At 38.9% G+C, this 25,114-nt stretch overlaps 1 pseudogene across 1 annotated transcript; it reads left to right on the top strand.

Moving 5' to 3' along the window:
* The first annotated feature begins 1,698 nt into the window (after positions 1-1,698).
* LOC309640265 (non-histone chromosomal protein HMG-17 pseudogene) lies at positions 1,699-23,297 on the top strand (annotated as a pseudogene). The gene is made up of 2 exons: positions 1,699-1,776; positions 6,484-23,297. The product of its transcript is annotated as a non-histone chromosomal protein HMG-17 pseudogene (transcript).
* Positions 23,298-25,114: the final 1,817 nt, after the last annotated feature.

Here is a 25,114-nt window from a genome sequence, read left to right as displayed (position 1 = left end):
GGATAAGTGAGCCAAAAAATTTGAGATAACTTCCCAGGAGGATTTGTGCACGTGTTCACCAGAATAATTGTGTAGGACCAATAATAGCAGCATTTTTACAATAACCTCAGCAATCCTATTGTCCATCCACAGCAGAATAGATAAATATATTGTAACATTTCGTGAGATGGAAAACTATTCAGCAATGAAAATGAATGAACTACAACACCACAAATGAATCCTGTCCCCTGAGTGCATGAAGCAAGATACAAATGATAACATTTGTATAAAGTTCAAAAAAACAAGCCAAAATAACTATATTGTTTAGAGACATATATATGTGATAAAACTACAAAGAAAAACAAACAAGTAATTAACATAAAATTCAGGATCATAGTTACCTCTAGGGATAGAAAGGGCCATGTGATCTGGAGGAAAGTCTTGTATGGGTGAGAGGCTGCCTTGGGGGTGCTAGCTAGTTCTATTTTTTGATCTGGGTGGTGGTTAAATGAATGTTCACATTAGAATTAGTCATTGTATATCAAAAAGACAACAAATAAGAGAAAAGGGACCCCTCATGCACTGTTGGTGGGAAAGTAAATTGGTGGTTGCCCTAGGGAAAACAGTATGGAGGTTCCTCAAAAAATTAAAAATAGAATTACCATATGATCCAGCAATTCCACTTCTGAGTATTTACCCAAAGAAAACAAAAACACTAATTCAAAAAGATACATACAAACCAATGTTCATTGCACCATTATTTACAATAGCCAAGATGTGGAAGCAACCTAAGTGCCCATCAATAGATGAATGGCTAAAGAAGATGTGGTATATATATACAATGGAATATTAGCCATAAAAAATGAAATCTTGCCATTTGTGACAACATGGATGTATCTAGAGGGTATTATGCTAAGTGAAATAAGTCGGACAGAGAAGGACAAATAACACATGATCTCACTTATATGTGGAATCTAAAAAACAAGCAAACAAAACAAAATGAAAGCAGGCTCATAGATACAAAGAACAAATGGCTGGTTGCCAGAGGGGAGGGGTGGAGTGGGGGAGAAATAGGTGACGGGGATTAAGAAATACAAACCTTCAGTTAGAAAATAAATACGCCACAGGGATGTAATAAACAGCATAAGGAATATGGTCAATAATATTGTAATAACTTTGTATGGGGACAGATGGTAACTAGACTTATCCTGGTGACCATTTAATAATGTACAAAAATGTCAAATCACTATGTAGTACACCTGAAACAAATATAATATTGTATATCAACAATATCTCTATTTTAAAAAATGCTGAAAGACTACAAAAATGCATTTTGATTACAAAAAAGAATTAGTTGTACTTTACATTTATATTTTATGCACTTTAACATGTGTTATATTTCACAATAAAAGAGTTCTTAAAATAAATAGTGCTTTTATAAGGGATTAAAAAAAAAACCCACAAAGCACAATGTCAAATTTTCATGACAGCAGTCTCCTGGTGTCCTTTCCTGAATTTGGCAGACAGGATTGTCAGAGGAAAAGCATTGATGGGGGGTGGGGGACAAAAGCAGTAGTATGACCTGGCAAAGGTAAAGGGCCATGGCATCAGCTAAAGCAGCGGTCCGCAACATTTTGGCACCAGGGACCGGTTTCGTGGAAGACAATTTTTCCATGGACGGGGGTGGGAGTGGGGGTGGTTCACGTGGTAACGCGAGCGATGGGGAGCGATGGGGAGCAGCAGATGAATCTTCGCTCGCTCATCCGCCGCTCACCTCCTGCAGTGCGGCTGGTGGAGGTGGGGAGCAGTTGCGGACCCCTGAGCTAGAGCACTTAAACTTTAGTGTGCTCACAGACCCCTGGGCATCTTGCTAAAATGCAGACTCTGAATCCATAGGTCTGGGGATTCTGCATTTCTTATTTATATATTTATTTATTTTTGGCTGCTTTGGATCTTGGTGCTGCGCATGGGCTTTCCCTAGTTACGGTGAGCAGTGGCTACTCTTCATTGCGGTGTGCGGGCTTCTCACTGCAATGGCTTCTCTTGTTGTGGAGCACGGGCTGTAGGCACACAGGCTTCTGTAGTTGTGGCACACGGGCTCAGTAGTTGTGGCGCACAGGCTTAGTTGCTCCGCGGCATGTGGGATCTTCCCAGGCTAGAATCCTTGTCTGCTGCATTGGCAGGCGGATTCTTAACCACGGTGCCACCAGGGAAGTCCATGGGATTCTGCATTTCTAAGAAGCTCCTGGGTAACACCCATGCTGCTGGGTTCACAAACCACATTCTGAGTAGCATTTCTACACAGAAAGTCAGTATAAGATTTTTAAAGAATAGTACATTTTTGGGGTGGGGGCAGAGGGGGTGGCTACAGCAAAAGGTAAGGCATATACAGAGCATAAAGGACCATAGAAAATTTTACTCCTCCAGAGGTGAAAAATTCCTGTTTTTCCACAATGGTCTACAATTATGCCTCACACCAAGTAGAATAAGGAATAAATATAACAGATTCATGAGCAGCAAAGGAATAAGCTGGAACAAGAGCAATAAGTTCATCCTCTTGTGTGCAGTATGTGACAGGCAGAGGGACCCTCTTTACATCCTCCTGCTGAAACCGGAACTTCCTGAGGGGAGCTTTCCTTGAGAATCTCACTGACCTGTTGGTATTTTAGGAGGGGTTAACATAGAGTGGTGTTAGCTTTAATAACTGCAAAGCCATCATGAGCTTCTCTCTTTGTTGGAATTGGAAATAGGCTGGATTTAACAACGACAATAATCATATGACCAGAAGAAGTGACATTTCATATCCGCTTTGCTGGGTGCTAGTGAATATCATTGTTTGTTTTCACAGGATGTGAAAGAGCTGCTGTAGGAGGAATGCTCCATCAGTGCTAACCAAACAGAAGTCAGATGGCAGATTGACTGCCACTGGTCAGTTCCATCCCACATCCAAGGAAGACATGATTCTAATCTCACACAAATGTTTCCAGAGAACTAATGAAGAGGGAACACTTTCCATGTGATTTTATGAGGCCATCATAACCTTGATGCCAAAACCTGACAAGGACACTTTCCAATTTTAGTATATGTGCTGCCGAAGCGAGCACGACAAGGACACTTTGAGGAAGGAAGATTATAGGCTGGCCAATCTTACCCCTAAATATAAATACAAAAATCTTAAACATAGCATTAGCACACTATGTCATTGGTCTCAATTATTTGTTGCCCCATCCTATGGGAGAATTATACTTCTAATTCTCTTTGGGCATCAGGCGTGGTCAAAGGACTTGCTTAAGCCAATAAAATGTGAGCAAAAGTGACCCACGCCCTTTTCAAGCAGAAGCTTTAGGAGCCATTGTGTGGTTCTACCATTGATCCTTCTGTGATATGAGTAGAGTGTCCAAGGTAAGGACTGCTCTACCCTTTTGGGTTCCAGAATGAAGAAAATGTGAATACTGCAGCCAAAATTTAACCTGAGCACAAAATAAACCCTTTTGCTCCAAACCACTGAGATCTGCGCATTGTTTGTTACTGCAGAAATGGAGAAAGTGTAAGAGGATCAGCTGCTTAGCCTGGTGGTCATTGGTCTGGTTGATGATGTCATTGATGGGCCATTTGCTGCTTCTGGGTAATATAAACGAAAGAAGTATGCACAGGTATAAATAGCAGTCTAAAAAGGCTGGCAAATCTTTGTTCACATAATGCGCAGTCTCAGATGACACAAGCAAAGACAGGGAAAAGGAAGTAGTGATCGATATTGACATGATAAAGTAGGAAACCAAATTATGACATTAATGGACACTCCAGGCCATAAGGATTTCACCCCAGATATAATTAGAGGAGCTATCCAGGCTGAGGTAGCTGAGATGTGGATACTGGCAGGAAAGGAGTTTGAAGATGTATCATGACCTCCCGATTCATCCCTTAAAGAAACACAGATCCATCTACCCCAAAGAATCTGTTCAAGCTTACACTCAGCAAAGAGCTCAACTCATCTTTAGTAATGAAACTCCTACCCCTAATGGATTTCCTGTGCTGTTATACTGTTAAGCTGTAAGTGCAGCTGTCATTATTTAAAGATTGAGTAGTGTCTTTTAAAAAAAATACTGATGATGCCACAAAGGAAAAAGAAAACTGATTTGTTAACTAATAGCCAGATGCAATGATACAGATATAGACTCTATGTTTTTTGTTTTGTTTTTATTTTTAATTAGGGTAAAACATAACATAAAATTTACCATTTTCATTATTTTTAAGTGTACAGTTCAGTAGTGTTAAGTATATTCACATTGTTGTGCAAGCGGAACTTTTTCATCTTGCAAAACTGAAACTCTGTACTCATAAAACAACTCCCCATTTCTTCTTCCCACCCAGCCCCTGGCAACCAACATTCTACTTTTTGTCTCTATGGATTTGACTACTCTAGGTGCCTCATAGAAGTGAAATCATGTACTTTTTGTCTTTTTGTGACCAGTTTATTTCACTAGAATAATGTCCTCAAGTTTCGCCCATGTTATAGCACGTGTCAGACTTTCCTTCCTTTTAAAATTTAGTTTAATATTTTGCCCTTTATTGAGATATAATGGACATATAGCACTGAATAAGTTTAAGGTGTACAGCATAATGACTTGACATACATATACTGTGAAATGATCACCACAATAAGTTAGCATCCACTACCTCATATAGTTACCAAAAAAATTTTTTCCTTGTGCTGAGAACTTTTAGGATCTAGTTTCTTAGCAACTTTCAAATATGCCATACAACAGCATTAACTATAGTCACCATGTTGTACATTACATGCCCAGTACTCATTTATCTTATAACTAGAATTTGTACCTTTTGACCACCTTTATTCAATTCCCCCACCCTTTTCCTTCCTTTCTAAGGCTGAACAATAGTCCACTCTATGTATATACCACATTTTATTTACCCCTTCAAAGACTCAAAACTTTTGAGATATACAAAGTCTTTCAAAAGCTAGAGAGATACAGGCTGTTTCAGTGTCTGTGTAACAGCTGCTGGGTGTGGTTGCTGGATATAAGAATGAGAGGTCAGGATTTCTGCCAATTCACCTAAACACCCAGAAGGTTTAATCTCTGCTTGCAAAAATTCTGTTTACTTAAACTAAAGAAACAATGTACACTTGAGATTTTTTTTTAATGAGAGAGGAAAAAAGCTATGATAATTGCTAGAAATTATTAATAACTATTCTTTTAGAAAATTAAAAAGTGCTAACAGATAAAGAAGAAGTAAGATTGACCTTTCTGCTCAAAAACTGGATTTTCCTATGAAATTTTCGTAAGTGGAATTAAGTTGTTGAGATTTATGGAAACTCTGCCAAATATGTATTAAAAGACATTGCATCAAGGTGAAATAAGCTCTATTTCCAACCAAACTGTAAATGGTTCCAGTTTTCTCTTTTGATTTGCAATTTTACTGCATACTTTTAAAGGAAACAACTAAAGTGGATTTAATTGTTAAAGTAGTGGAACATTGACCTGTACCCTTTTGTTCAGGTAACTGTAGGAGAAGACTGGCTGGAGGTTTCAGAAAAGAGATTTTGGTGTTGAATTTAAGAGAGTTCCTCCTCTAACACATACGTTAAAAAAAATTAATCTGAAATTTGTGGACGCTGTTCCAGTAGTAACCAAGATTTAGAATTTCAGATGTGTAAATCCAACTAATAAAATACCTTTAGTTTGAACATTCAAAATATCAATCAACTTGATTCACCACATTCACAAATCATAAGAGAAAAATCATATGACTGTTTCAATAGACATAGAAAAAGCATTTGATAACATTTAATATCTATTCCCAAAAACTCCTAACAAACTAAGAATAGAATGACATTTCCTTAGTCTGATAAAAGCTGTTTACAAAAACCCTGTAGCAAGCAACAAAGCTTTCCTTTTGAGATTGGAACAAGACATGAATGCCTGCAATCATCACTTCTATTCAACGTTGTCCTTGAGGTCATAGCCTGTGATGTATGAAAAGGAAAAAAATTAAAAGATAAAGGACTGGAAAGGAAGAAACAAAACTGGCATTATTTGCAGATCCTATGATTATATGTATTTAAAAACCTTAAGTAATGTAAAGATAAATAATTAAAACTTAGCACAGTTGCTAGATATAAAACCAACACTAAAAAATCAATTGTATTTCTATATACATTCCTGTAAGAAAGCAAAAATTGAAATTAAAAATAAATTCACAATGGCATAAAAAAAAAATGAAGTCCTAGGAATAAGTCTACCAAAATATGTGCAAGACATCTTCAGGGAAAATGATAAAACTTTAATGAGAGACATTATAGAAGACCTAAATAGATGGAAAGATACGTTTATGTATTGGAAGAGTAACATATTTAGTTTCTTCAAATAGATTTATAGATTCAATGCAATACCAAAGAAAATGCCAGCATGACAATAATGTCATAAAATATTTGTGGGAATGTAAGTGGATAAGAATTACCAATTACCGGAGCAGTGAAGAAGAGAGGCAAAAGTGACCCCTGGACTGACTAAAGCTGGTGCACCACTGCATCCCCATGTCCAGAGTCTATGTCCCGTCTCAACCAGGCCCAAGAGAAAGTCTGAAGGGGATGCTAGAGATAAAGCCAAGGTGAAGGACAAACCACAGAGAAGATCTGCAAGGTTATCTGCTAAACCTGTTCCTCCAAAGCCAGAGTCCAAGCCTAAAAAGGCCCCTGCAAAGAAGAGAGAGAAGGTACCCAAAGGGAAAAAAGGGAAAGCTGATATTGGTAAGGATGGGAATAACCCTGCAGAAAATGGAGATGCCAAAACAGACCAGGCACAGAAAGCTGAAGGTGCTGGAGATACCAAGTAAAGTGTGTGCATTTTTGATAACTGTGTACTTCTGGTGAGTGTACACTTTGAAATACTATTTTTTTAAATCAAGTTTTATAAAAATGCAAAACAAAAAAAAAAGAATTACCAATTACCTCCTGAAAAAAACCGAGACAGTAGGACCCACACTACTAGGGAGTAGTATTTATTACAAACCTATCATAATTAAGATAGTGTGGTATTACCAATGTTCATAGCAGCATTATTTACAATTGCCAAGATATGGAAGCAACCTAAGTCTCCATCAGCAGATGAATGGATAAAGAAGATGTGGTATATATACCATGGAATACTACTCAGCCATAAAAAAGAAAGAAATTTTTGCCATTTGCAGCAACATGGATGGACTTGGAGGGCATTATGCTAAGTGAAATAAGTCAGACAGAGAAAGACAAGTACTGTATGATATCACTTATATGCAGAATATAAAAATACAGCAAACTAGTAAATATAACAAAAAAGAAGCAGACTCACAGATGTCGAGGACAAACTGGTGATTACCAATGGGGAGGCGGGAGGGGCAATATAGTGGTGGGGGAGTGGGAGGTACAAATTATTGGGTGTAAGATAGGCTACAAGCATGTATTGTACAACACAGGGAATATAGCCAAAATTTTGTAATAACTGTAAATGGGGTGTAACCTTTCAAAATTGTATAAAAAGTAAAAAGTAATTTTTAAAAAGATAGTGTGGTATTAGTGTAGAAACTGGCCAATGGAAAAGTATGGGTTTGGACAAAGGAAGCCCATACCTACCTGCTATCCAAGAGGACTGTCCAGCCCTGGGTACCTCCTCATATAGACCAGTACCTTCCTTGGAAATGTTATTCTCTAAAGTCTGGAGCCAAAGTCTCCTTCAAGAAGTATGGCAAGGGCTGGAATAAATGCCCATAATGAGAGCAGGAAGACTGCCTCAGGCTACAAGCATTTGGGGACATTCTCCTAGGAGATTTTGTAACTTAGTTTATACAAGGAGCACATTCAAATAGAGTCAATATAGAGCTTCCACCATCCATGATTGTACCTCATAAGAACATACCTTGTTCTGATAATTCTCAGTTCATACTGGGAAAAACCACTCACATCTGTACCTGGAGGAGAGAACAACTTCTCAGTTAAATCTGGTCTGACCCTCTCTTAGCTCGATCAATTCAATGACAATGGTTATAAAAAGGTGTTGAAATGGACTTCTTCCTGTTATTCTAGAAGGTTCATTACGACCAAAGCTGAGAACAAGGCAGCATCAGGTGTTCTGATAATTAAGGGCTGGCCACCCCTTTGAGGACTTAAGAGGTAACCCACTAGCTCTGCTACCCCTAACCACCATTCCAAAACCCCTCTCAAAGAAAGCAGAAAAAAAAGGAGGAAGGAGAGAGGGAATGAGGGGGGTTATTAGACATATGAGTCTTTGGCCTAGGGAGAAGAGCTATGGCTTTTCTTTTCCCTTCATGCTGGGGAGGAGGAGATTTCATGCCCCTCCCCAAGAAAGGGTGGTCCAAGAGAATCACTTGTAGGGATATTGGAGGTAATCACACAAGGAGACTGGCATCTCATGCCCATGCTGGACATGAAATGGACTTGGTCTACCTTCTGTGTCTGGTTGAGCAGGAAGAAAGGAAACTGGATAGAGATGGCAGGGTAGCAAGAGCGTACTACCATGGAGCAGCCTGTACTCCTATGATTTGGAGTTTCCTATAGGTCAGCGGCTACCAGCTGAGTTTACACTATGCTGCCAGTTCCCTACTCAAGAGTACTGGATGAGAAGACCCCACCAACTGGAGGCTATGGAGTGTACTACTCCCATCCTGACTTCATAAGAATCATCATCTCCAACCTGATGCCACACATTTTATGATTCCATCCTATTCCAATTTCCACTCCCATTCTACCTCCACTCGTATCCCCATCTCTATACCCCTCTCCTCATCTCCATTCCCCCATCCCTACAGATCCATCTTCCCATCTTCATTTTCATTCCCATCCTTCTCCTCCTCTATCCCCCTCTCTATCCTCAGATTCTACCCCATCCCCATCCCTATCTGGTCTCCATTCCACCCACATCTCCATCTTCATTTTTATCTTCAGTTTCATCCATCTTTATCACCAGCTCCTGCTTCTTCCAGGGTTCGTTCCTATCCCATTCCAGTACTCATCCTTGGTGAATCTCAATCTTCATTGCTATCTCCATCCAATCTCCAATGCACCCCATCCCTATTCTTACATATTTCCTTTCCATCCTCACTTCATCCAAGGTGACAATTGAGAAAGATTCATGAAGAAGTCTAAAAGTTTGGAGGAATGTTTGGGACTATGAAAGTTGATGATCCCTCCATACAAAATTTCCTCCCCAGATTCCAAGTGAGAAACTTCAAAAGAAATCACTCACATTAGATTTCAGATAGAACTTCTCCACTGTTCATGGTGCGTGTAGGGCAGGGCAGGGATTGGGATAGGAAGTTGGAGGGAGTAGAAGGGAGGTAAGGCAGCCTGAGAGAGATACAAAGACACAAAGAGAGAAGCTAGGATAAGTCAGAGACCAGAAGAGGCAAAAGAGAAAGAAACATATGGAGTAAGAGATCTCAAGTCTGATTTAATCTGAACCTCTTTCCATTCCTTCCCCCTCTTTTCCACAGGTTAGGCTTTGATACAAGGAATTTAGAGAAGGGAAAATTGTGGTCTGCCTTTTCATTCAATCCTTCGTCTGTTCAGCATTTTTGTTGTTGTTGTTTTGTTTTGTTTTTTTCCCAAATGAATATGAAAGGAGCTGGAAATGGACAATTATCTGGCTGCAGAGATGATCCTGTTTGGGATGGAAACGGAGAAGTTGGGGGTGGGGTGGAGATGAGAATAGAAGTGGCACTGTAATGATGATGATGAGTTGACGAACATGCGACTAGAGTTTTAAATTATATTGAATGACTAGAAAGCTAACGAGCCTGCCCAAGACATTAAGGCACTGGAAAGGGAAAGGTGACAAAACCGAGTTGAAGGCAGTGATTAGAGAATAATAACGGTTTTATGTTTGTACCCCAACCGAGTTTTAGACCATTCAACAAGCCAGTTACCTGCTGTGTAGAGTCTCTTCCTCTTCCTAAGACTTTGCTATGAGTTCTCCTGACCTTACCTGATAGTGAGCTGGGAGGTTTCAAAAGACAGATAAACCCATACAAAGAAAGCCTGGCTTAGCGATTCTGAAAGGTTTCTTCCCTTATGTTAGAGCTAGGAATTCAGAAGTGGAAGCTCTGTCCAGTTACCTTCTGATAAGATTCGCGGTAGAATCTCAAGGGTTGTTTAAGCAATGTCTTTTCTTGACTCCTGGAATGAATCTTAAGAAGTACTGGGCCATTACTTCTGCTAACTCTGCTTCTTCCTTTTTCCTTTTGATTCTTTGTTTTGGTTTCTGGTTATTGGTCAGGTCTGTTTGTGACTTGTCTAACTTGTCTTTTGGGCTGTGTCCCTTTCCATAGCCGGTCCATGAAAGGAGGGCACCAGACCACTAGGCCAGGCTGGACTGCATTGGCTGAGAGGGCAGTCTAGGTACACAAGAATTTAACTGGGGTGGTCCAATGGTGGTCCAATGGTTAGGACTCCACGTTCTCGCTGCCTGGGGCCCAGGTTCAAATCCATGGTGGGGGAACTAGCTTCGGTGCAGCCAAAAAAAAAAAAGAACTTAATTGTGCAGGGGTGATGAGTTTTTCCCATGGGTAGCAGCAATGGTCAGGAATCTAGTTTTATGATTTGACATTTGGTGATCTCTGCCAGGTGGATGATGAGATCTCTCTGTTGGGTGAGGAAAGATGACAGAGATTTTTTTTGGTTCATTGGTTCTTTTTATTTGTCTGATTGTTTATTTGTGAGATCAAGTCACTTAAAATATTTTGTGCCCAGCGGAAAGGAGAAGAGCCCTTTGAGATCTGGACTGGTGAGTTTTTGTGATTCTGTGTCTACTCTGACTAGTGGCTCAAGTTGTAGAACTGAAGCTGCAAACTCCAGACAGTCTGTAGGCTGATAAATGAGAAAAGCCTTAAATCTCATTATTCCAGCTTGGAATATTTTCCTACCTCCTAAGGGTGTTAACAAATTAGATTATAAAGACTCTCAAATTAAGGGAGATATGTTCTGATTGGTTTATAGAGACTAACAAGAGCTTACATAAATCCAATATTGCCCAAACTCCCAGACCACAAAGAAGCTGAACTTCTAATACTTTAAATGGGTTAAACAAAACAAAACAAAAACCACTTTCTCATAGAAACTACTAGCTTAGAAGCAATTTTATACAGAATCCAAGTTCATGTCATCAAGCAAGCTTTAATCCTTAGTCAGAATCATCTGAAAATTTTGTCTTTAAAAACAAACATATCATTTTCCAGATTTTACCAGTGTAGAGTATAATACAAATATACAGTTTAGTTTATTTGATTTTTTAAGTTTGCTCTTGTTTTCTCATGAAGAGAAAAGTTGATATGAACATTCTGATATACAATATACTCCTCTAACACTGTTGCTAGATCACCTTTATTATAACTTTTACCAAAGTGACTAGGTTCTGCTTCAGAGAGAGAACACTGAGAACTGTCTATCATGAACAAATATTTTATCAAAACTTTTAGGTTCCTGGACCCAATTCCATGTGTGTGTGTGTGTGTCTGTATAGACTTCCCCACAACAACAAATAATTCTCGGACAGCAGGTGGGTGTCCTACAATTCAACTCAATTCTGACACTATCTACCCGGAGGCAGCATCAGATCCCACACGTTAAGGGTTCAGACCCATAAGCCCCCCACCCCACCCTGCTCTTCTCTAGGGGTTGTTACCTGTGCTTCTGACCGACTGGCTACAGATTGGAAGTTCTCGTGACCCACTCCTTCTCTGGGTTTGAGTAATTTCCTGGAAAGGCTCACAGAATTCAGAGAAATATTTTATTTACTAGATTACTGGTTTATTACAAAAGGATATAACTCAGAACAGCCAGATGGAAGAGATGTATAGGGCAACGCAAGGGTAAGGGCGCAGAGCTGCCATTTCCTTTCCAGGCACTTCCAGAACCTACCAGAATCTCCATGTAACCCAGAAGCTCTCTGAACCCCATCCTTTTGGGTTTTTATGGACACTTTATTACATAGGCATGATTGGTTAAATCATTGGCCATTGCTCCTCACCCCCTCCCAGAAACCAGAGGGGTGGGACTGAAAGTTCCAACCCTCTAATCACATGATTGGTTCCTCTGGTGACCAGCTCCCATCCTTAGGTGATCACAGGCATTCTAAAAGTTACTTCATTAACATAACAAAAGACACCTTTATTACTCTCATCACTTAGGAAATTCCAAGGGTTTTAGGAGCCAGAAACAAGGGGAAGACAAAATATATATTTCTTATTATAAATCACAATTTATAATATTTCTTGTTATAAATCACAAAGTCACAAACCAAAAGAGTTTATAAGAACACATGAAATAATCCCCACTGCTATACACATCACTTTTATACCTTCTTAAGTGGCAATTTGACTGACACAGATCTAACTACTTCATAACATATAAAAATAAGAAGCAGGGGCTTCCCTGGTGGCGCAGTGGTTGAGAGTCTGCCTGCCAATGCAGGGGACACGGGTTCGAGCCCTGGTCCGGGAAGATCCCACATGCCGCGGAGCAACTGGGCCCGTGCGCCACCATTACTGAGCCTGCGCGTCTGGAGCCTGTGCTCCGCAACAAGAGAGGCCACGACAGTGAGAAGCCCGCGCACCGTGATGAAGAGTGGCCCCCGTTTGCCACAACTAGAGAAAAGCCCCCACACAGAAACGAAGACCCAACACAGCCATAAATAAATTAATTAATTAATTTAAAAAAACAAAACAAAACAAAACCCGTGTTTAAAAAAAAAAGAAAATAAGAAGCAAAGCTAGATATAAGCTATACCTCATGACCAATGTTTGAGCATCCTATCTCACTTAGAAATTACCCAGATATACAAAATTATACTTACCATTTATACTATATTTTAAAGTTAACTAAGGATCTTGGGAATTATATATAAGCTGACATATTACAGAACCTAATTAATGTTGCTATCAAAAAGTTTGTCAGAATTATACTTCAGTTTAATTAAACACATAATTTTATGTTTTTCTAATCTTTTGTTTCAAAACAGCTTTGTTGATACCATACAACTCACACATTTAAGGTGTATGATTCAATGCTTTTGGTATATTTCATTATTAATTTTTAAAAATTGTGGTAAAAGAAAACAAAACTCTAATTCAAAAAGATATATGCACCCCTCTGTTCACTGCAGCATTATTTACGATAACCAAGACATGGAAACAATCTAAGTGTCCATCAACAGATAAATGGATAAAAAAGGTGTGGTATGTATATATACATACACACACACACACATATATATATACATACATACACAATGGAATACTACTCAGCCACAAAAACGTTGAAATCTTGCCATTTGTGACAACATGGATGGATCTTGAGGGTATTATGCTAAATGAAATAAGCCAGACAAAGACAGATACTGTATGATTTCACTCCTATGTGGAATATAAAAAACAAACAAAAAAACCGAAATAAATGAATAAAACAAACCAAGCAAAAATAAACATGTTGATACAGAGAACAGAGTAGTAGTTTGACCAGGGGATAAGGGTAGTGACAGGCAGGAAGGAGGAATGGGTAAAGGGGATAAACTGTGTGGTGATGGATGAAAACTAAATTTTTGGTTGTGAGCACACTGTAGTCTACATAGAAGTATAATGTTGTACACATGAAGCTTATATAATGTTACCAACTAGTATTACCTCAATAAAAAATAAATTTAAAAAATTTCCCTGATATGAAAAAAAATTGTGGTAAAATAGATGTTCAGTAAAAATTTCCATTTTAACCATTTTAAAGTGTACAATTCAGTGGCATTAATTGCATTCACAATGTTGTTCAATCATCAGCACTAATTCTTTCCAAAATTTTTCGTTGTCCCAAACAAAAACTCTGTAATCACTAAGCAATAACTTCGCATCCAACCCAAGCCCCAGCCCAGGTAACTGCTAGTCTACTTTCTGTCTATATGAATTTGCCTATTTATTTATTTATTTTATTTTTTGGCCATGCCATGCGGCATGCAGGATCTTAGTTCCCTGACCAGGGATCGAATGCAGGCCTCCTGCAGTGGAAACACAGAGTCTTCACCACTGGACCACCAGGGAAGACCCTGAATTTGCCTATTCTAGATATTTCATATAAGTGGGATCATAGAATATTTGTCCTTTTGTGCACGGCTTCTTTGACTTATCATAATGTTTTCAAGGTTTATTCATGTTGTAGCTTGTGTCAGAACCTCATTCTTTTTTATGGCTGAATAATATTTCATTGTTTGATAGATCACATTGCTTATCCATTCATCTGTTGATGGACACTTGGGTTGTTTCCATCTTTTGGCTATTGTGAATAATGCTGCTGTGAACATTGGTGTGCAAGTCCTGCTTTTCTTAATCTTAAACATTATATGGAAGTGACGTTAGCAGGGGTTCAATAAGTATCCATCCTCCTTTTTACCAGTATGAAATTGGAAAAATCTATTCTGCAGTCATGCCCATTCCTGGAATATCATATTTGAGAATACATCTCATTCAGTCTGGCAAACCTGATTAAGGAGAGAGGGTTTCAATTCATATGTGGAATCAAATCCCACAAAGCCCTTCCAGGAACCTGAAGTGGCATCTTACCTGTTCTGTGGTATAGCATTGCAGACTTTCAGGTAGTAGTAAGGAAGGTCCTTCCTGGCATGCCAAACCTCAGCAGATTTGGGGAATCTTGAGAAAGGATTCTTTATAGCTGCTGTAGGTGAAACATGGTGGAAATAATTTTTGGGGGCTTTCTGAGCCATAGGATTGAAGGGCAGATAATAAAAGTCTTTAAAAGTCTAAATCCTGGATTCCTTATGAAATCTCTGGACAAAGGTTACTTCTCTGGCCTTAGTAGTTGTTCATCAGCATGTCACTCTAGCTCTGCTGCTTGATATAAATGAATCAGGCCAAACACTGTGAGGTCAGCCTTACTTTGTGATCAAGAATAATCTTTGGAGAATATGATCACAGTGGGGGACTATTAAGAAAAATTGTATAAAACTGGTAATAAGGCAAAAGGATGACTACATGTCCTTTCTTTTAAAGTTTTTAAAAAAACTTATTTTGAAACAATTTTCAATTTTCAGAAGAATTACAATGATAGTACAGAGTGTTTCCATATACCTGTCACCCAGCATCTCACATCTTATGTAACCATGTACTTGTTTTTTTTTTTAAGTTTTTCAAAGTTAGTATTTTATTCATTAAAGCTATAATGGTAAAAAGCCCAGTTATTGTGTCTGGAGCCTGTGCTCTGCAACAAGAGAGGCCGCGATAGGGAGAGGCCCGCGCACCGTGATGAAGAGTGGCCCCCACTTGCCGCAACTAGAGAAAGCCCTCGCACAGAAACGAAGACCCAACACAGCCATAAATAAATAAATAAATAAATAAATAAATAAATAAATAAATAAAGTTTAAAAAATAAAAAGCCCAGTTATTCCTTAAGCTTTTATTTCATATGGTGATCATATTATTCTTTAAAGACATAATTTGTATTTGTTTATATTCATATAATTTAATACAAATTTTATATAAACTCAAACTTATACAATTCTAATATTTCATATTATTCTATTTTTATGTCCAGGAAATTTTATTAATCATTTTAATGTGGCTTTTATAATTTTCTTACATTTCCTTAAGTTTTCATTGCATGCACAAAATAACATATTCAGTTATCTTTTCTTGATTGGTTTTTCTAAGGGTTTATCAATTTTATTAATCATTTCAAAACATCAATTTGGGCTTGTTGCTTTTCTTTATTTTATGCTTGTTTTCTGTTTCATTATTTCTGCCTTTATCACTATTTCTTTTCTTCTACTTTCTTTTTAAATTTTTTTGCCCCAGCTTTATTAAGATACAATTGACATATAACATTGTGTAAGTTTAAGGTGTGCACAACCTGATGACTTGATACATGCTGTGAAATATTATGATTACCACAGTAAGATTAGTTAACACCTCCATCACCTCACATAATTAGCTGTGTGTGTGTGTGTGGTGAAAACAGTAAGATTTACTCACGTAGCAACCTTCAAGTACACAATACAATAGTGTTAAGTATATTCACCACAGTGTACATTGGATCCCCAGAACTTTTTCATCTTAAAACTGAAACTTTTTACCCTTGGACTAACTTCTCCCATCTTTCCCCACCCCCTAGCCCCTGACAACAACCATTCTACTGTCTGTTTCTATGAATTCAGCTTTTTTAGATTTCACATGTAAGTGAGATCATATGATATTTGTTTTTCTCTGTCTCTATTTTTATGATATAGTATAGCTACCTTGTTTCTCTTTTGGTTTCCATTTGCATGGAATGTATTTTTTCATCTTTTTACTTTCAGCCTATGTGTGTCCTTAAAGATGAAGTGAGTCTCTTTCAGGCAGCATATACTTGGGTCTTGTTTGTTTTTTTTAAAAATCCATTCAGCCACTCTCTGTCTTTTGCTTGGAGAATTTAATACACTTACATTTAAAGTAATTATTGATAGGAAAGGACTTACTATTGCCATCTTGTTAATTGTTTCTGGCTGTTTTATAGTTCCATTTTTCCTTTCTTTCTCTCCTGTTGTCTTCCTTTGTGGTTTGATGATTTTCCATAGTGGTATGCCTTGATTCCTTTCTTTTATCTTTTGTGTATCTATTTAGGTTTTTGCTTTGTGGTTACCCTGAGGCTTACATAAAACTTCATATAGTTATATCAGTTTTATTTAAGCTGATAACTGTGATTACAAAAACCTCTACTCTTTTACTGCTCCCCCTCTCTTTTATGGTTTTGATGTCACAATTTACATCTTTTTATATTGTGTATTTGTTAAAAATTATTGTAGCTATAGTTATATTTAATACTTCTGTCCTTTAACCTTTATACTAGAGTTAAGTGGTTAACACACCACCACATTAAAGAGTAGTATTCTGAATTTGACTATCTATTTACCTTTATCTGTGAGTTTTATACTTTCAGATGTTTTCATGTTATTAATTTGTGTCCTTTCATTCCAGCTTGAAGAACTCCTAGTTCTTAGAACAAGTAGGTCTAATGGTGATGAACTCCCTCAGCTTTTGTTTGTCTGGGAAAGTCATTATCTCTTCTTCATTTCTAAAGGACAAATTTGCCAGCTAAAGTATTCTTGGTGGGCAGTTGTTTTCTTTTAGCACTTTGTATATATCATTCCACTCTCTCCTTGCCTGCAAGATTTCTGCTGAGAAATTCAGATAGCCTTATGGGGGTTCTCTCGCATGAAATGAGGCGGTTTTTTAAAACATTTTTATTGGGGTATAATTGTTTTACAATGTTGTGTTAGTTTCTGCTGTATAACAAAGTGAATCAGCTATATGTATACATATATCCCCATATCCTCCCCCCTTGCATCCTCCCACCCTCCCTATCCCACCCCTCTAGGTGGTCACAAAGCACTGAGCTGATCTCCCTGTGTTATACAGCTGCTTCCCACTAGCTATCTATTTTACATTTGGTAGTGTATATATGTCAATGCTACTCTCTCGTTTCACCCCAGCTTACCCTTCCCCTCCCCGTGTCCTCAAGTCCATTCTCTACGTCTGTGTCTTTATTCCTGTCCTGCCCCTAGGTTGATGAGAACCTTTTTTTTTTTCTGGATTCCATATATATGTGTTGGCATACGGTATTTGTTTTTCTCTTTCAGGCTTACTTCACTCTGTGCGACAGACTCTAGGTCCACCCACTTCACTACAAATAACTCAATTTCATTTCTTTTTATGGCTGAGTAATATTCTGTTGTATATATGTGCTACATCTTCTTTATCCATTCAATGAGATGAGTTTAAAAAAAATTTTTTTTCTGCTTTCAGAACTGTATCTTTGTTTTTGTTGTTTGACAGTTTTATTATAATGTGTCTCAGTGAAGTGTTCCTTGGGCTGAATCTGTATGGGGACCTATGAGCTTCGTGTATTTGGATGTCCATATCTCCTCCCAGATTTGGAAAGTTTTCAGCTCTTATTTCTTTAAATAAGCTTTCAGCCATTTTCTCTCCCTCTTCTCTCTCTGGGACTCTCATAATGCACATATTGTTTGCTTGTTAGTGTCTTAAAATTCATGTAGGCTTTCTTCATTCTTTTTCGTTTAGTAAGAATGTTCAAGAATGTTCTTTGTTCTCCTCTGATTGGTTAATTTCAAGGGTCCTGTCCTCTACTTTACAGATTCTTTCTTTTGCTTTATCCAGTCTGCTGTTTATGCTCTCTATTGCATTTTTCATATCACTCATTGTATTCCTTAGCTCCAGAATTTCTGTTTGGTTTTTTTTTTTTTAATTCCTATCTCTCTATTGAACTTATTTTGTTCATGTATTGTCTTTCTGATTATATCGAATTGCCTTTTTTTGTGTGTTTTCTTTTAGTTCACTGAACTTCCTTAAAACAGCTATTTTTAATTCCTTATTGGGAAAATTGCAGATCTCTATTTCTTTGGGGTTGGTTACTGAAAAATTATTTTGTTCCTTTGGTGGTGTCATGTTTCCTTGATTTTTCATATACCTTGAAGCCTTGCATTGCTATCTTCTCGTTTGAAGTAGCAATCACTTTTTTCATTCTTTATTGACTGGCTTTAGGAGAGAAATACTTTCTGTCACCCTTGCTAGGGATTCTGAGGCTTTCTTGGACCTTTCCTAAGGGTATGCTGCTTCACACTTGTTCCCTCCTGTGGCAGAATTAAGATTGCATGCTTTCTCTTGATCTTGCAAAGCCAGACCAAGTGCTGACAGCCTCCCTTTTGCTTTCCCTGTGACGGTACTGAATGCTCAAGTCTGTGATTTCTCCCAGACCTGCAGAGTTGGGCTGTTTTTTTCTGTGTGCTCACTAACCATCTGCAAAAGTTCACTCTTGCCACCACTGCGAGCATAGAAAGCCAGTCATGAGGTGGGGATGTGTGTGGGTGAGGCATGTGGAGTGCTGGGGGAGCTGTGAGCCAGTTGGGGGGATTTGCAGGTGAGGCATCTCCAGTGGCTCGTGGGCAGCCTTCCTGATGGAGTTTGTGACACAGTTAGTAGTATCTATGTTCCTCTGCTGCCCTCTTTGTGCTCTATCTGCTGCTCCCCATCTTCCTGTTTTGCAGCACACCTTAGTATTCCGGATGGGGCAACAAAGAAGCGGGAGTCTTTGGCAGTGGAAGGCACAACTGGGGATGCTGGGCACTCATTCACAAGCTCATTTTCCCCCATGGGAGAAATCATGGGCCAAAACAGTCTCCCTTGGCACTGAGCTGTGCCTTCTTGGGGGAGGGGTGATTCAGGTAAAGTGAAATTGTTCCTCTTACGCTCTTTAATTTGTCTGATCTCAAAATTGCCTAAATTGGTGCTCTTTGGGAGGAAGATGGTAGAAAGCTCTTATTCTGCCATGATGATGACATCACTCTCTTGAATCCTTTCAATGTTATAGTGGAGTATGGTCCCATAGGCTTATTTATTATTTGATTCTCTAGGGTGGGTACCTTTGTTTGACTTGCTATTACTACTAATTAGGGCCTAGATTCTCTGAAGTTACGTGTTGACTTGGAGATTTTTGCCTAGTAAAGATCTAAATGATATCTATCCAGTAGAGAAGATAACTCCAAAGCTTATAGTTTTAATGCCCTGTAGTACATTAACTAGTTTCATTTTGTCTTAGTCAGTTCAGGCTGCTATAACAAAGTACCATAGACTGGGTGACTTATGAACAATAAAAATTTATTTTTCACAGTTTTGAAAGCTGGAAGTCCAAGATCCGGGTGCCAGCATGGTCAGTTTCTGGTGAGAGCCCTCTTCTGTGTTGTAGACTGCCATCTTCTCATTATATCCTTACGTGGCAGAAAGAGAGTGAGAGAGCTCTTTGGGGTCCCTTTCATAATGGCACTAGTCCCCTTCATGAGGGTTTCAGTCTTGTTACCTAATTATTTCCTATTACCATCACATTTCAACATATGAATTTTGGGGAACACAAACTTTCAGTCCATAAGCCTCTAATTCAGCAAACTTATTTAAGCATTCCTTTCCCATGTAATTATGTAAATCTCTGTTCTTTAAACGCCCTTTGAATCCGCTTTCCCAACTTTCTGAGTTAAGCTTTAAAAAATTCTACTTCGACAGAGTTAGTGTGAGCCTCGTTCTGAGGGTTGAGATGACATTACTGAGAAATTAAGATCTTCTCTATAGTTATATAATTTGACAATTCAGAAAACCCTTATAGTTTTTTTTCTTTCCTGGAAAAAAATTTAAACATACCCCAGGTTTGTCAGATCTTAGCATTTACAACATATGCCCCAGATTCCTTTAAAGAGAAAGAAACAGTACAGATATGTTTAAAACTCCTTAACTACTTCTCTTGGATCTGCTTCTTTCCTTTCCTCCCTCCTGCCCCTTGAAACCACTGTCTTAAATTTGGTTTTGATCATTCTCATGAATTTTTAAAATCTTTATTATGTATGTATATATCCATAAATAATATTTGGTATTATTTTGTATGTTTTAAAACTATTTATATAAGTTATCATATTGCATGATTCCTTTTTTTCTATGAGCTTACATTTTTATAAATAAACTCTATTTGGGAATCATTTTAGATTTACAGAAGAGCTGCAAATGTAGTACAGAGAATTACCCTTCACTCAGCTTCCCGTAATGTTAATGTCAGACATAACTGTGGGACATTTGTCAAAAACCAAGAAACAAATACAGGTACAATACAGGTAACTAAACTACAGACTTTATTCAGATTTCACCAGTTTTTCCATTAATGTCCTTTTCCTGTTCTAGGATCCAACCCAGGATACTACATTACATTTATCAGATTGCATTTTTGAGATTTATAATGATACATGGCATTCTTATTTATTCATTCTAACTGAAGATAGAATTCCATTGTTTGACTGTAACCAAGGTATGTATTCTCCTATTGGTAGATATTTAGGTTGTTTCCAAATTTCTTTTACTATTATAAACTGGGGCAATCCTTGTACCTTTGTCCTTATTTCTTTACCCTGTCAGGAAACAGAAAACATCTATCTGTTGCATCTATCTGTAACTTATAATGAAGTCCTAGCCTATACCCTTCAAAATCTGGCTCTGACTTTCTGTTCTAGCCTCATCTTAACTCCCAGACAACCTTTCAAGTTCACTACTGACTTCTCCAGCTCTCTAATGTTTTCTAATTCTGCCCAGTGCTTTCCTGTTTCCCAGACTTGTCGTTTCTGGTCATCTTCCTCACCCTACCATCAGCCTCAGCGGTATCTGTTAGAACGCTGTGCGGATCAAGAGCAGAATGGTATTAGTAAGTAGGTTGTAAGAAATAATTATGTTCTTAAAATGTTGTTGTTGTTTTTTTTAATGATCAGCATGGATATGGAATAACACCACATAGAGGCATATGAAAGTTCTGTCTATTCTATTACCTTAGGATAAACACATTTGTCAACTTCATTCACTTTTTATTCATTTTTGCATTTATTCAATGCCTTTTTATGCCAGAACCTGTCCTGGGTTCTGGGAAACAAAAATAAACCAGTGCTTCTCAAACTGTCTTAGTGAAGGACCATTTCTTTTCTTTTTTCTTTTCCCGATCAGTCAAGAATGGATTCTTTTGTAGAATACAATGAAAATCAATTACTAGAAAAATAAAATGAAAAAAAGGACAGACAAAATACAAGTCTCAGTTTTTCATTATTAGATTCAATAAACAAAAATTACTTGCCAAATTACTATAAAAGTCTATAAATGTTTCTCTCGATTTCTGTACCTATCTCATTGCAGACTGGTTAAGTCTGCAAACTGGTGTCATCCACGGACCACACCCTGAGTAGCATACAGGAGAGAGAGGTAAACACAGGATGGGGTATGTATATGTGGGCCTCAGAGTGGGAGGGAGGAAGGCAGAAAAGGAAGACTCTTAAGCAAGTAAAAACTAACCACGTGCTCAACAAAAAAAGCAATTAGCTATTTGTGCCAAGATGTGGGTAACCCAAGGCAGTGGGAGCACAGAGGAGGCACCTAACCAGCCTGAGTATCAGGGAAGTCTACCTTATAGGAGGTGCGAGACAGGTAGGAGTTAGTCAGCTTGCGGATGCTCTAATGACGAGCGGGAAGGATACTCCTGGCAGAGAAACAAGTTCTGGAGACATTAAGTAGCATACGGCTTGCAGAATTACCTTTCCTATGATTTGATGGACTGACTGCTTTTCTCTGAGCCTCAGCATGCATAAATGGATGTGATAATCCTCTCTTTGAATGATGAAAGAAGAGAAGGATGAAAATGTAACAATGTAACAATGCCTGGTGCTTGGTACCACTGCTTTTTTGTGTGTGAGGAATACTCACAGGAATCAGAGCTACCTTGGATGGTGGGGTAGAGTGGGTGGAGGGACAGCTCATTGACCCAAGACTGGTGTCCAGAATGACCCGGGCTTTTGGGGGGGTGACAGGGGAAACAGGGGGACATGCCTGTCCCTGAGTCATTCCCAGGCCTGAGACATGTTTCTTTTAGGACAGTCAGCAGACAATGGGGTGTAGTTTTATGCTGGGGCAGGAGGCAGGACCCCAGAGTAAGCTCCTCTTCCCCTCCAGTCCCTGGTGTTCCAGATGTCCACAACAAAAATAGGCTCTAAATTAAAAGGCTGAAGGGTGGGGCTGGCTCTGTCTTGTGCCTTGCCCTGGGGAATCTGATGAAATAAAGACATTAATGGGTTGTTCATAAATCACAAAGTTAATCCTCTCAGGTTCTGGTTGCTAATAAAGAAAGTGAGAATCAGGAAGATTAAATCAGTGATCCTCAAATCTCAAAACCAGAGTGATATGAAATTAATTAATATGAAATGTGATTTGTGAAATAATTTTATCCTATAGAGGAATAAGGTGTTAAAAAATGATCTAATATGTCAAATACGATTCATTTCACAAATATTTTCTAAGTTTCATGTTGGAAGAAACACTAGGTGTATGGTAACTGGAAGAGGCATCAAATGAGAATCAGAGGGACTTCCCTGGTGGTCCAGTGGTTAAGACTCCGTGCTGCCAATGCAGGGGGCGTGGACTCGATACCTGGTCGGGGAACTAAGATCCCACATGCTGTGAGGTGTGGCCTAAAAAAAAAAAAAAATTAACAAACGCGAGTCATTGATGGCCCAGGAAGAGGTGATACTGGAGCTGATACCTGAGCTGGTGTTAGTCATGGAAGCATTGCCACTATTTCTCAAGGGCCTGCTCTCAGCCCCACCCCATGCTAGTAGCTGGAGACACTAAGATTCTTAAGACTTGTTATCTCACCTGTTACCATAGAGCAAAAGTCCCTGCTCTCACCAAAAGCTCTCTTGTCTCTTTGTACCCTGTGTTCTGTCTTTTCTTCACTTATCATAGTTGCTTCTATAATTTAGCCCTCTCTCTGCTTCAATGTCAGTTTCAAACTCCTTCAAAAAAGTTGTTTATTGGGGCTTCCCTGGTGGCGCAGTGGTTGGGAATCTGCCTGCCAATGCAGGGGACACGGGTTCGAGCCCTGGTCTGGGAAGATTCCACATGCCGCGGAGTGACTAAGCCCGTGAGCCACAGCTGCTGAGCCTGCACGTCTGGAGCCTGTGCTCTGCAACAAGAGAGGCTGCGATGAGGCCCGCGCACCGCGATGAAGGGTGGCCCCCGCTCGCCGCAGCTGGAGAGGGCCCTCGCGCAGAGACGAAGACCCAACGCAGCCATAAATAAATTAATTAATTAATTAAATTTATTAAAAAAAAAAAAAAAGTTGTTTACCAGGCAGTGTCTCAGTGTCTCTACATCATCAGTGCCTGTTCCCTTCTCACCCACTCCAATCGGGCTTCTATATCCTCTATAACTGCTTTTGTCAAAGTCACTAAGGACCTCCACCTTGTCAAATCTAATAGGCACTTACCTGTTTCTTATCTCAGCAACATTTGGTGCAGTCGAACATTCCCTCTTTTAAATACGTGCTTCTCTTGGCTTTTTTGTTTTGTTTTGGCCGTGCTGCATGGCTTGCAGGATCCCAGTTCCCCGATCAGGGATCAAACCTGGGCCCCCTGCAATGGAAGCGTGGAGTCCTAATCACTGGACCGCCAGGGAATTCCCTCTCTTGGCTTCTTGAAATATAATTTCCTGACTTTTCCTCTACTTTTCTGGCTGCTACTTCTCAGTGTCTTTGGATGACCTCACTGTTCTACCAGATCTTAAATGTAGAGGGAACTTGGGTTCTGTCCTCAGTTTTTCTCTATCTCCCTAATTGATATCATCCACTCTTAGGGACTTAAAACCACCATCTCTATGCTGACAACACCTAAATTTACATTTACATCCTTGACCTCTCCCTGAGCATATTTAATAGCCATCTCAAAATCGACATGTCTAAAATGGAATTCTTGTTTCAGCTGCTTCCAAATCTTCTCAGATTTCCATCTTTGCATGTTACTAAATTGTGCAGTCATCTCTTGGTTGCTTCCCCAATAATCTAGGGGTCATCTTTGATTCCTCTTTTCCTCCCAGCCCTTTACCATTCCAATCCATTACCAAGTCCTGACTTTTTAAATTCTAAAATATTCTCTAATGACCACCCCCACCCCCCCACCAAACACTGACTTCTCTTTCTTGGAGACCTCCTTTAGCTTTCAAACTGGTGTCCCTGCTGCCATCTTGTCCATAAGCCTCAAAGGAATGGAATGATTATTTTCTTTTTATTGAGGTAGAGTTAATTTACAATGTTGTATTAGTTTCAAGTGTACAGCAAAGAGTTTCAGATTCTTTTTCAGATTCTTTTCCATTACAGGTTTTTACAAGATATTGAGTATAGTTCCATGTGCTATACAGTAGGTCCCTGTCAGATGATTATCTTAAAAACTTAGGTCATATCTATTTCCTGCTTAAAATCCTTCAGTGGTTTCCCATCACACTTAGAATAAAATCCAAACTACTTTCCATGGCCTCCAAGACCCTGCCCATCTCTGCCCTCATGTCATTCCACTCTCTCCCTATACTCACATCACTGAGGTCACCTGGCTCTCCCATTTCCCCTCTGGCCTGCCAAGCTCTTTCTTGCCCCAGATTCCTCCAATCTTCCTATGTCTGGTTCATTTCAGGCACTTGGTTCTCAGGTGAGCTGTGTCCTGTTTTGTTTTCTCCTCAG

Source organism: Balaenoptera physalus (assembly GCF_965194825.1).
Source record: "Balaenoptera physalus genome assembly, chromosome: 1".
In the NCBI taxonomy this organism is placed as follows: domain Eukaryota; kingdom Metazoa; phylum Chordata; class Mammalia; order Artiodactyla; family Balaenopteridae; genus Balaenoptera; species Balaenoptera physalus.
Note: the sequence above shows the minus strand (reverse complement) of the source record. Positions and strands in the feature narration are given on the sequence as shown.